Consider the following 12,074-nt stretch of genomic DNA (forward strand, 5'->3'; position numbering starts at 1 on the left):
AAACAATTCCTTACACTACCGGAGTTTTCACCAAAGTTCGCTTAAGCAACATTTGCCTTATTCTCAATTTATCCGATGGAAAAGAATTACATCTGATCCTGAAGAAGCAAATGCCACCATTGAAATATTCGGTAGTAAATTCCAACAACGTGGTAATCCTAAAAAGGTTCTCTCTAACGCCACGCATAGAGCTTCAACTTTAGATAGGGTGTCTTTATTGCACCGCACAGTACCCAAGCAAATCCAACCCTACCATTTGTGTTTTGAAACATTCCACACAATCAAATTTGATCAAATCCATCATCATGAAGCACTGGATGATCATCCAGACATAACAAGATTTGAAACTGTTGTTCCCACAACAGCCAACCTTTGCGATGCAGCGATCTAACAACTTGAAGGAATTATTGTCCAAAAAATCTGAGCCATTACAGAAAGATTACAAAGACATGCAAAAATGCATGAATTGCGTGCACTGTAACAACGTCATGGTAGGTGACCAGTTTATACACCCGACCCAGGGTAACACGATTAGACTCAAACATTCTAGCACATGTGAAACTTCCAACGTGATCTTTGCATTAAAATGGCCCTGTGGGAAAACTTAGGTGGGGAAGCCCGAAAGAAAAGTTAAAGTTCGCGTAGGGGAACATAAGAGTAACATCAGAAACTGGAATGAGAAATCTACCGTAGCAACCCACTGTCTAGAAGCAAGACACAACATAGCACAGCTTCGATTCACTATACTGGAGGCGCAAAAACCTCAACAGGGCATAGACCCTCAGAAAGCATTAGCCAGATCAGAATTTTACTGGACCAAGAAATTACATGCCTTGCAGCCTCAAGGGATGAATGACAGAATTGAATACAATTGTTTTTTGTAAATGATATGATGACTTGCGTGTTTTCTCTGATATAACCACTGCTTTATAGGGTTTTTATAAGATCTTTCGATCTTTATAACTTGATTTCTGCTTAATTTATCCTTATTCCCACATGTTCTTTATGTCTTTATTCGATTTTGAAGATAAGCAATTGTTTGCAGTCACCAGCAGCCTTTTTTTTTACAACTGTTTCCACAATCCTCCGGGCCTTAGCCTTTTTCTATCCTTTCAACTTTAACTTTATTCACACCCTTTTTCGCACATGTTGTATACTGTTTCTTTAAGACGCTGGCACCTACAGCGTCGATAGAACGCTAACGCGGATGCGCGTCACGATTCACTGCCCCGCATCGCGGCTTGAACATCGAAAATATCTTGGTAAGCTCCCGACTTGATATATCCTTTTTAGTTTTAGATACAGCATGTCTTCTTCTCCGTTGAACACCTAGCACGACTCGGGTGAGTTTGGGTAACTTTTTTCGAAGTCTTTAGTAAAGGTCTGAGTTTCCGTTGTTGTACGCAATACGTTCGCGTTCGTTTACTCACTTGTGTCACTGTTGTTTAGCAACCCTCACTTACGTAGCTTAACCCGTCGGACACAGCTATCACTCCTGAGACTTGCACGGCTGTTTGCCACTCTTGACAACTCCAGTCACAACATTTTACCATCATATTTATGTTACTTGAATGATATTCACGACTGATACAGCAGCTGCCTCTCAATGGACAATTGTTTCACCAGCAATTTAACGCCTTAATGATGCACTATCACGTCCCGTTCAGTTACTCAGCACATGCGTCCTTCACCTTTTTCCAAGCTTTGGTAATCTTTGAAGCGTAATACCGTGGACTGTATGATGAACAGTCTCCTGTTTCCATTTTATTTTATCCCTGATGAATAGTCCTGTTCCGACCCGAAATGCATTGGGTTTATGAATATGCCATGGATTGAATTTGAAGTGTGACCATGGATTGAATCACATGTTCCATATGGCTTGAATGAACATTAAAAACATTAAAAAATTGAACCAAGAATTCGATTGAAGAGTGATAACTTCTTGAATACCCAGTTCCAACCGGTTGATAACATCTTGTTGTTATTGGAATTGTGCTCCTACCAGCAGGGAGGGTGGTCCCTCTTGCACACTTGTTAACAACTTCCCTAGGTAGCGCCCCGCTGTCCAGCGGGATAACCACTGGAGCTGGGCTGCTAGAAAATATTCTTCAAATGATGTGGCCCTCAGGCCTCCCAGTCCACCGTCTGCTGCAGTTTAGCCAGAGCGACTCACCGATGACCGCTTCCCCAGATAAGGGAGCAAAGCAGAGTATCTTGTTCCCTGAAAAAGGAGCGGGAGGGATGACCGGGAAGTTTGCAAAGTAATAAAGAAGGAAAGGCAGGAGGACCATCTTCGCCAGAGCGATTTTTCCTATGGGAGCCTGGGGAAGAGCCCTCCAAAATCCAACCAGTGAACGCATGCCAGCCAATGCTCTAGTTGATTGCCTACATAGAGATCGCTGGGGGTATGATACAGGCAGACCCCTAGGTAACGAGGCGCTTGTTCGTGCCAGGTATGGCAAGTCTCGCCAATGTGCACCTGCCATGATCTGAGGTCAGGCCTAAGAGGATAGACCGAAGATTTTGCCCAATTAACCTGCAGCCCGGCAGGGATGGCGAAGTCCGACAGTGTAGCTCGAAGAGCTTTGAGGTCAGCCAAGATGTCCCGCAGATTTAAGGAGCAGGTCATCTGCATACAGGGACACAATGTGGGTCTCGCCCATCAGAGGGATGTCCCACTTCCCCCCCTTCCCCTGCAGGTGCACAGCTAAGGGCTCCATCACCAGGGCCAAGAGCAAGGGGGAGAGCGGACACCCCAGGCGTTTACCCCTGGTCACAGGGAAGGGAGCTGATATGTAATGGTCCAAGCGAACCCAAGAGTTGGGGTTCGAGTATAATAGCTTAGTCTAAGCCAACAGCTTAGGCCCCACTTCCATGCGATGAAGCACTGCAAATAAATAGGGCCAGAACAGGGTAGTGAACTCCTTCTCCAGGTCCAGACAAGCAGCACAGGGGAAAAAGGTCCTCACACAATCCTGGACGTGAAAATGGCGGCAAATATTCTGAGAAGTGCTCCTGCCAGGGACCAAACCGTTCTGGAAATTGGTGCACAAGTGCAGGAAGGACTTGGGCATAGCGGTCTGCTTAGAGACTTGCTAAGGATTTTATAATCCACTGTCAACAGAGCAATCAACCTATAGGAGGCAGGCAGGGTTGAATCTATATCTGGTTTCAGGATCGAAACCAAGAGAGACTCGCAAAGGGAATGAGGGAGCTCACTGCCTCGCAACACCACTCCGTACATTTCCGCCAGACAGGGTGCCATAAGACCGGAAAAGGTATTGTAATATTCTAGAGGCAGGACTTCCGAACCTGGGGCCTTATTACAGACCAAGTCCAGGATCACCTGTTTTACATCGGCCGGTGTAATCTCTGCGTCCAGGGAGGTCCTCACATGGGGAGGAATCTGGGGCAGGTTAAGAGCGGTGAGGAACTGGTCGATGGATTCAGAGGAGTCGTGCAGCGGAGCCCTGTACATTTCAGCATAATAGTGGTAGAAGGTCTGTAGGATATCAGTTTGAGTACAGACAGTTGCACCAGAGGGAGTGACCACTTCAGTGATAGGACGGGCGTTGGAGTCCTGGGGGATAAGCCATGCCAACTAACAAAATCAAATTAACAATCAGACAACATCCTAGATTTACTCAAACCAACAGTCAAGTCCCTTAAGACTGCATAGGAGTCAATGGTCATGGAGGCATGAGTGTAGGATGGCTGCATGCCTGTGTGCTCCCAGGTTAGCAGCTTAACTTTCCATTTTCTTACTGGGTGGCCCAGCATGTAGGATCAACCTGGTCTGATTTCTCCATTACCTGGAGTGCTGCTGCTAAAGCTTTTTGAAGTTTGAATTGTTGAGAGCTCTTTAGATCTGTGGCTCTTGTCTCTTGAACCTTGTCTCACCTGCTCATAAGATGCCATCTGTAAAATGTTGATTATATCAAGGTGAAAACATGAGAAGTGTTTCTGCCCCCTTTCCTTAATGGACTATTGACCCCCCGTGCAATCTTGTCAAGGAGGATCCAGTTCCATCATCAATCTTGAATCTCATCACCTTAGCTTCAATGAACTGCTGCACCAAAACTTCCCTTCATGTCTTCAAACTCCTTGTGAATGAAACCTCAAAGACGAAGAAAGAAGCACTCCTGAGCCTCCTAAACACAATGTTAGGCAACATATCTCTCGCCCAAGCCACATCAAAGGTAGCACTCTGACCCTCATTCTCTCCTCCATGCACATGCATCCCCTGGTTCAGGTCTGAACAGCTCACGCTGCCATTCCCTGTGACAAAGGTCGTGTGAGACCAGAAAATCCCCCTAGAAAATTGTTCTGCTTATTTAGAGACTGTCATACTGACACTATGCAGCAAAACATCACGTGTCCCATGAAGACCTGTTCTACAACCCCTAGGCCATTAGTATACAGGTGCGCCCAAAACATCAAAAACAGAAAATGCATCATCTGAAGGCATGAGAAAGGGGTCTTATGTAAAACAAATTGTAGTGAATCACCAACCAGCCAGCTTTGTGACCTATGCAGAAGAGGCATAGCTGCAGAGTTTCAATTAGCCCAAAGTTGTAACTTTGTGATATAATTAATATATATAGTTAAGTTATTATTGAACTACATGTTTTTGCAGACGTCTTCTCGTTATGCTGTCCAGTTTAGCAGGGCATTCAGCTGTTCACACAGCTGTTTCTGTAAGTAGGGGCTCATCTAAAAATATGTAGATATTAATCTATATGTGCATCTGTCACTGTGTCTACACATGTGTTCGTCTATCTGTCCATTTGTCTGTCTGTCCCTTCAAATACAGTGCATTTCCATCTTTCCACTGATCATCTTTTTAGCCGATTTACCCATACATATTCTAGGTTTAGCTGCTTGTATGTCCATCCCAAACCCATGCATCCATCCATTAAACCAATAACGTTACCCACCCATCCATCTATTCATGTAAGTTGTGGCAGCAAAGACACAAGAACAACTTCAGTATGTCTGTTTGCCAACTCCTGCTCACATTAGCACACTTCAGTATTTATTGTTCCATCTTCTAGCTACAAAAAGTCACCATGAAAAGCAATTTCCTTTTGTGCAACGCAAATTCAGACTTTGTATTTGGAAGTACAGTTGTACTGATTTTGCGAATGTATAGTCTTTTGTGTAGCAGGCCACAAAAGTAACAAAGGTTATAGAAAATATTTAGTCCTTGGACATAATAAGCACAGAGAGTCCAAAACTCATTACAGGAACCAAAGCAAAACATTGCACAACATTATCAACGCAACCACAAACATATGCAAAGCGCTCTTCAAACCATCAAGAATTGTGTCGATCCCACTCCAAAAGTTTCAATACAACGTTCCACAGACAAGTGCAATGCTCAACCTCTAACTTGTCTTTACATCGTATCCACTTCTGAAGTAGAGCACTGTGTTGCTTTATAGCTATGTTAGTGCTAAATAAATATCCAAGCAAACATTGTGATCTTCAAAATTGATGTGGCAGTTCTAAATATCAAATGTTTTAATTGTGCAAATCTACAATGATCAAGATTAACACCAAAAAAGTAGTAATTTTAAGGGCAGCAAAAAACACTTCTTTGAAGTACATTTTAAAAATGGGACTGACTGGGAAATGGTGAGGTGCTCTTGTTAATGCATCGACGCAGCAAGAACATTTAAATTAAGCATCTCGATCAACAAATCTAAGGACATCAAAAATGACTTCTTCAAGTTCAGAGGTCATCAGATATGTAAGTATATGTAGTTTAAAGGCGATGTGCCTCTCCATTGACTACATATCTCAGAAATGCTTTTACTGTTGACAATGCAAAGTAAATTAAAGAAAATCTAATCTCAGTTCAGAAGGGGGTGGCCTGTTGTACAGTAAGGATCATGTTACTTACCCTGTAAGCATCTGTTTTTGGCATGTAGTGCTGCAGATTCACATGCTGTGCATACTCCTGTTACCTAGTGTTGGATCCAGATGTTTGCAAGTACTTTTTCTTCTAAGAAGCCTTTCACCGGACCCAACAGTAGATGGCAGAATATGCGATAATCTCGGACCTTGAAAAAGTAATTCTGGATGTCTTTAGATTTGCTGATAGAGACACTTAGTTTAAATGTTCTTGCTGTGTTGGTGCACTAATAAGAGCAACTCACCATTTCCCTGCAAGTCGTCTCGAAGAAAAACAGCTTGCACACATCCGGACCCAACACTAGATGGCAGGAGTATGCAAAGCAAGCATATCTAGTGGAGTGGTGTGGCTCACTGGTTAGAGGCGGCAGACCCAGAAGCAGAGGTCGGCCCGGGACCAGGGTTCGAATCCCGACGCGGCAGGGTCTTGGGCCAAGGTCAGCGGTCTCGATAATTCTCGCATCGGTGCCTACTCTAACCATGGATCCCACTCAGCAACTCTGGGCAATAGCTTGCTTAATCTCCACTTACGGCCCCATCAGCGCCGGGGATGCTGGTCTTCACCTTGGAGATGCCCAGTAGGGACCATCTCACAGGGAAAGCCAGGATGGGTTCCCCAGCGTTATACAGCGCCGGGACTCCCCGTTGCTGGGGCAGCTGTGCGCTTTACAAGTATACAACATTTACATTTACATCTACAGACACACATTCCTCAAAAACATATCTCTTCTTTCAGGAATTCACACTTTTGCTTGTGCAGAGTGAAGCCGCACGTTTACAGTCGATGGAACACTGACCTCAGTCTGTGGAGATGTTCCTCAAGGGTGGGGGCATGGACCAGGATGTCATCACTGGCATTCAGGACGCCAGTGAAGCCGCCAGCACTCTTTTGATATTGTCCTGAAATACCTCCGCTGAACTGGAGATACCGAAGTTGAGGCATTTATATCACCGCAAGCCAAGAAGAGTGGAGTATGTAGTCACATGCCAGGATTCAGGCACTAAGAGGATCTGATGATATTCCGATTATAGATCCATTTTCGAAAACCACTGGGAGTCTGACCACTCCCCCACAATGTCATCCACGGTAGGTGTTATGTCTTTTTATGGCGGTGTTCGGGACCCTCATGTTGACGCATATGCGCCCCTTCCCAGCTGTTTTGGTTTGCAGGAGAAAACAATGGGCGACACCCAGGGTGTTGGCCCTTCTACATTCTCAATGATGTCTGCTTCTTCCGATTTCATCAGTTTGGCCTCCACTTTAGGTCGAAGGTGAAAAACCACTCGCCGATGTTGCAATGCCATCAGTTGCACCTGACTGGTCAATTTGGAGGTAGACCATTCTTTCTTTGAGGCATCCAATGCCTTGAAAAAGCTGCTCAAACTTGTCCAGAAGAGTGTCAAAGGGCACGGACATAGACCCGAAACGTGAACTAGACCACCTGTAGCCGATCTGCTGTGTGAGCAACATGTCTTCTCCTCCTTCTGTGACAAAGACTTTCGTTTTGGTGGCTTGCCATTGGTGGCCGATGATGGTGGTGAAAATGCCTGCTAGTGGGAGGCACATGGAAGTGTTCTAAGCATATACCCTGATGGTGGTAGGGCACAGTGATGGTGGTGAGGCCATCCCTTTATGCAGGGACAGGGGTAGGATGTTGATGGAGGTCCCTGGGCCGATAAGCGTCACTAATGGTTGTCCGTTGACCAAGACTTGGCAACGGGGGCATGGCATATACGACCTAGGATCAGGTCCACAACGTGAATGATGTGAACCATACCTTCGGACTGGTCATCATCCATGTTGTTGTCCTCCCTTTGTACGGACTCATTGTCTATCCGAATAGCTGTCTTCTTCTTGGGCCCTTTTGTTACAGGTGATGACTGAAAGACTCTGACATAGTGGTTCATTTTGCTGCATGCTGAGCATCTACTTTCGCTGGGCAGTCTCCCTTGTGTGGGGTGGGGCCTCCACAGCACCTGTATGGTTTGGCAGCTTGCAGCATCTTGGGGTGACTTTTATTGCTTTGAGGGGAGGGGTGGCACCTACCTGGTTGACGGGTCAGGCCTTGATGACCTGCTGGAGTGTTGGTTCCATACCGGTGGCTCGGCAATTTGCAGCGCCTTCAATCTGCCCATGGTGAAAATGTCATCCGTCTTTAAGATCTGTTCATGTAGTTTTCCTGATGCACACCTGCAGATGAATTGAGCACAGATTTTATCCTGCTTGTCAGGGAACGTGCAGGTGGTCACCAGCTTGCAGAGCCTGGCATAGAATTCATCCACTGACTCTTCGGGCATCTGTCGGGCTTGTCTGAGTAGGAACCCCTCGTAGTCAGGATTTACTAGAGGTGCGAAATGAGCAGTGAGGGCCGCCTTAACCATACTGTGGGTCTATGGAGGGCCGGGTTTGAGCACTCCTTGGCTACTTTGTGGAAAGTGGTGAAGGATGAAGGAGCATGGATTGCCACCTGTCCATATCGAGTCCGACTGCTGCAAAGTATACTTCAAGACCCATGTTACCCACTTGGCGGCTCGGCGCACCAGAGACAACGAAAGTTTCAATGGTGTTTATGGACGTCATGTACACACGTTTGGTGTCTGTCCTAGTGGTGTTGGAGACAGAGGTGGTATAGTTCCTTACCTGGTCTTTGCTGTCTGTCTTGGCTGCGCCAGGAGGTGGCGAAACAGGCTGTGTGGTGGTCCCACGCGGCTATTCCAGGATGAGAAAGGGAGGAGGGGTTTCCTGTTGTCTTCCCGGAGGTGGAGATGTATGCCGTGTGCCCTGAAACCTGGCAGGGTGTGGGCAGGCGTACCACGGTACCCAAGTGACATCTACTGGCCATGTGGGATGTGCCTGTGGATCACAGTCCTGGTGATGCTAGGGGTGCAAGCTGGGCCTTTGGTTGATGCCTTTCCTCCCCTCCTCTTTCCTTTGGTTTAGCAGCTACCATTGGTGGTCGTCGTGTGGTGGGCCGATATGGGGCAGTGCTGTGACCCTGGACTATTCTCTGGGCCCTTTAAGTTCCAAATGTTGTGCTCGTCGAGCGTGTGGTACTAAGCAAGTAGGAAATCAGTGGGAGCAGTGGGCCGTGTTGTGCGGGGCTGCCTCCTGTGAGCCTTACTATGATTGGGAGTGGCCAGTGGGGCAAGTTGCGCTGTCTCTCGTCGTCAGGGATGCCGGCGAGTAAAGCGAACCAGAAGAGGCAGAGTGCTGTGTTGAGGGCGTGCATCCAGTCGCTCGTCTTTGTTATATTCTTGGCCCGGCTGCTGGACGGGACCCAGGGCACGCTGCATAGGCCGCGCGCGGCATGAATAACGAGTGCACACACTCTGGTAAAGATCTGGCATGGGGCTACCTATGGGTAGCCCCACCTTCTTATTTATGCTGGCGGCCACGTGACCGCAGGTGAAACCAAACGGGGATTGCAGGCTTGGGTATGAACCTGAAACACCACTTCACAAGCCTGCCACATTACATTAACCACATGAGATTGCTGGGGTGAATATTTTCTGCCCAGTATGACGCAGACACCTCTTGCGAAAGAGAACAGATACTGATGAAGGGAAGAGTACTATTGCCTTTGACTTAACAACCCCCTCACCCCCTCCCCCCCCCCCAGGATTTTGCAGTCTGGTTTGCCACATTTTCTGGCCTCCAAATAAAAATATTGCGACCCAAATTAGGAAATTTTGCATTAAACGCGCCTGTCACAATAATACCGTGGCTCAGATGTGGGATCAGCAAACTAGCACTGCAGGGCATGACAGAGTTGGGAGACAGATGTTTGGTGACAGAGAGTGTGAAGATTAAAATTTTAAAGCTGCACTCTGTGTCACCACGCTGCTGTTATGCTGCCCAGCATCAAATACATGGTGCTGGGGGGAGCTGTTACTTTAGCCCCCTCCACCCAGCTCAGAAATTACACTAAGATGTGAGGAGGGCGGAGGGGGCTAAAGTAACTGCTCTCTCCAGCACCATGTGTTTCATGCTATTTGTGCGTGATGGGTGCCTGGGTGGGGGGAGAGGGTGTCAAGGAATCAGGTTTGGGGAGGGAGTGATGGGTGAACGTAGATAAGTGCCAAGGTGTAGGGGCCAAAAACTGCCAAAGGAGGCCAGGACATTAACATACCTGTTTAGTCCTGGTCTTCTGCAGTCTTTTGTTTTGCTCCTGGCTGTGGAAGCCAAGAGAGTAGGAAAACACCTCTCTCCTGCCAATAAAAGGAAGGTTAAATGAAGGGTTTAATTAAGGTTTTTGAGGGGGCTTTTGTAAAAATTGCTGCATTTTTATAAAAGTCCAGATTTCACAGATTTTTTGTAAATTACGAAATTGCTAAATCAATGAGGGTCTGCTTAGATAAAAAGCATTGACAAAGCCAACAGGTCACACCAAAGCAAGAGCTATTGGCTTTGGCAATGTGTTTTAGCCATGTTGCACACCAGTGTGACTGCTGTTCAGCATGGCTAAAAGTTAGTGGTGCGTTGTGGGGTAGGGTAGATTGAGGTATATTGGAGGAGGGCAGACTGGGTTAGAGTGGAATGGGATAGACTGGAGTAGTATGGAGTGGGGTAGATTGGGGCAGAGTGGGGTAGATCGTAGTGGGGTAGAGTAAGGTACACTGGAGGGGGTAGATTCTAGTGGAGTAGAATGGGATAAATGGAGTGTACTTGAGTTGGGTAGACAGCTGTTGAGTGGGGTAGATTAGAGTGAAATGATGTAGATTGGAGTGGTATAGACTGGAGTGGAATGGGGTAATTTAGGGTAGGTTGAGAGGAGTAGGGTAGATTGGAGTGAAGACGATTGAAGGGAGTCTACTGAAGTCGAGTGGGGTAGATTGGAACGTGATAGATTTGGAGTGTGGTAGTTTGGAGTGGGGTAGATTTGGTAGAGTGGAGTGGGGTAGATTGTAGTGAAGTAGACTGGGATAGATTGTAGTGAACTGGAGTGGGGTAGACTGGAGTGGAGTAGATTGGGTTGGGGTAGAATGGTGTGCAGTGGGGTATAGTGGAGTGGGGTAGATTGTAGTGGAGTGATGTATCTGGTGTGGAGTGGATTTTGTAACTGAAATGACCATTGTATTTGCACAGACATACAGTTTTACTGCCCACAAACAATAATGTGAGGAAATGTCATCACCTAGTGTATTGATGTGTTTTGATCGTATTAAAATATTTGTTTCCACCACACTTTAGAATTACAATAAAAATGTGCTTCATTTCTGCTTTCCTGATTCTGATGTATTCTGAAATAATAGCACAGTACATTTTTGTTGTGTGCTAGAAAAAATAACAGCCTACAGCCTGCACTCTCACATGGGTACTCAGCAGAATAGATTGTCACATAAATTCCCTCACTTTGAAGTCAGGGAAAGAAAAGTAAACACAACACCATGCTCTCTTGGAATACAGAGCCCGACATGTGGCCTCTGTCTCTGAATGCACCGCAAATGTGATATGATTAGAACAAGATTTATTGGCCTGTTTATAGAAAGCGAGTTCTTGGAAGGATACAGTAAACAAGATATGCTCACAGGCGGGACAAGCTCAAGCTGGACAGCCTATAACAAATAAAGCCAGCAAACAGAAAGCAAGCAAATGTGAGTTACAAACCACAAAGCCACTAGTAAGCAATGGGCGAAATGCATTCCCATAGAAGCTTGCAGAATGCCCACAAGAAGTCATAAGCAAACCAGGCAGATGCAATGTCTGATGGGCTTCAACCTAAAAACTCTTTAAGCTATTCACTCTAGTTGACTTTGCAGCTATAAAAATTACGAGCACAGATTTTTAAAAATGTTTTTCAACTTTATTGTTTTAGTTGTTAATCACCATTTTCATGTTCATATTCAGTCATTTTTTCCAAACATTTTTCTGTCTGAGCAACTATTTGTATAAAGTTTCCAATAAGTCATATTAGCACACTTTAAGGGCTAAACGTGCTAAAATATAATTATTTAATATATTATGATGATTTATTATGAAGATCCACACACACAGTTAAAAGACATGAAGCAATAAAAGCATACCTGTCCTTAGAGGTGCCTAAAAACTAACCAGCCACAATATTTCCCAGTGAAATGCTTTAAATTAACTACTTACACAACAGTAAACTCTGCACGTCTTATTCAATAAGCTTCTTATCCACTATCACAAAACGTTA

At 45.7% G+C, this 12,074-nt stretch overlaps 1 protein-coding gene across 6 annotated transcripts in view; it reads right to left on the bottom strand.

Annotated features, from left to right (window-relative positions):
* INPP4A (inositol polyphosphate-4-phosphatase type I A) overlaps positions 1-12,074 on the bottom strand; it is an 857,226-nt gene that overhangs the window by 510,412 nt on the left and 334,740 nt on the right. The gene's annotated exons all lie outside the window — the stretch shown is intronic.

This window comes from Triturus cristatus, chromosome 8 (genome assembly GCF_964204655.1).
Source record: "Triturus cristatus chromosome 8, aTriCri1.1, whole genome shotgun sequence".
Lineage (NCBI taxonomy): Eukaryota > Metazoa > Chordata > Amphibia > Caudata > Salamandridae > Triturus > Triturus cristatus.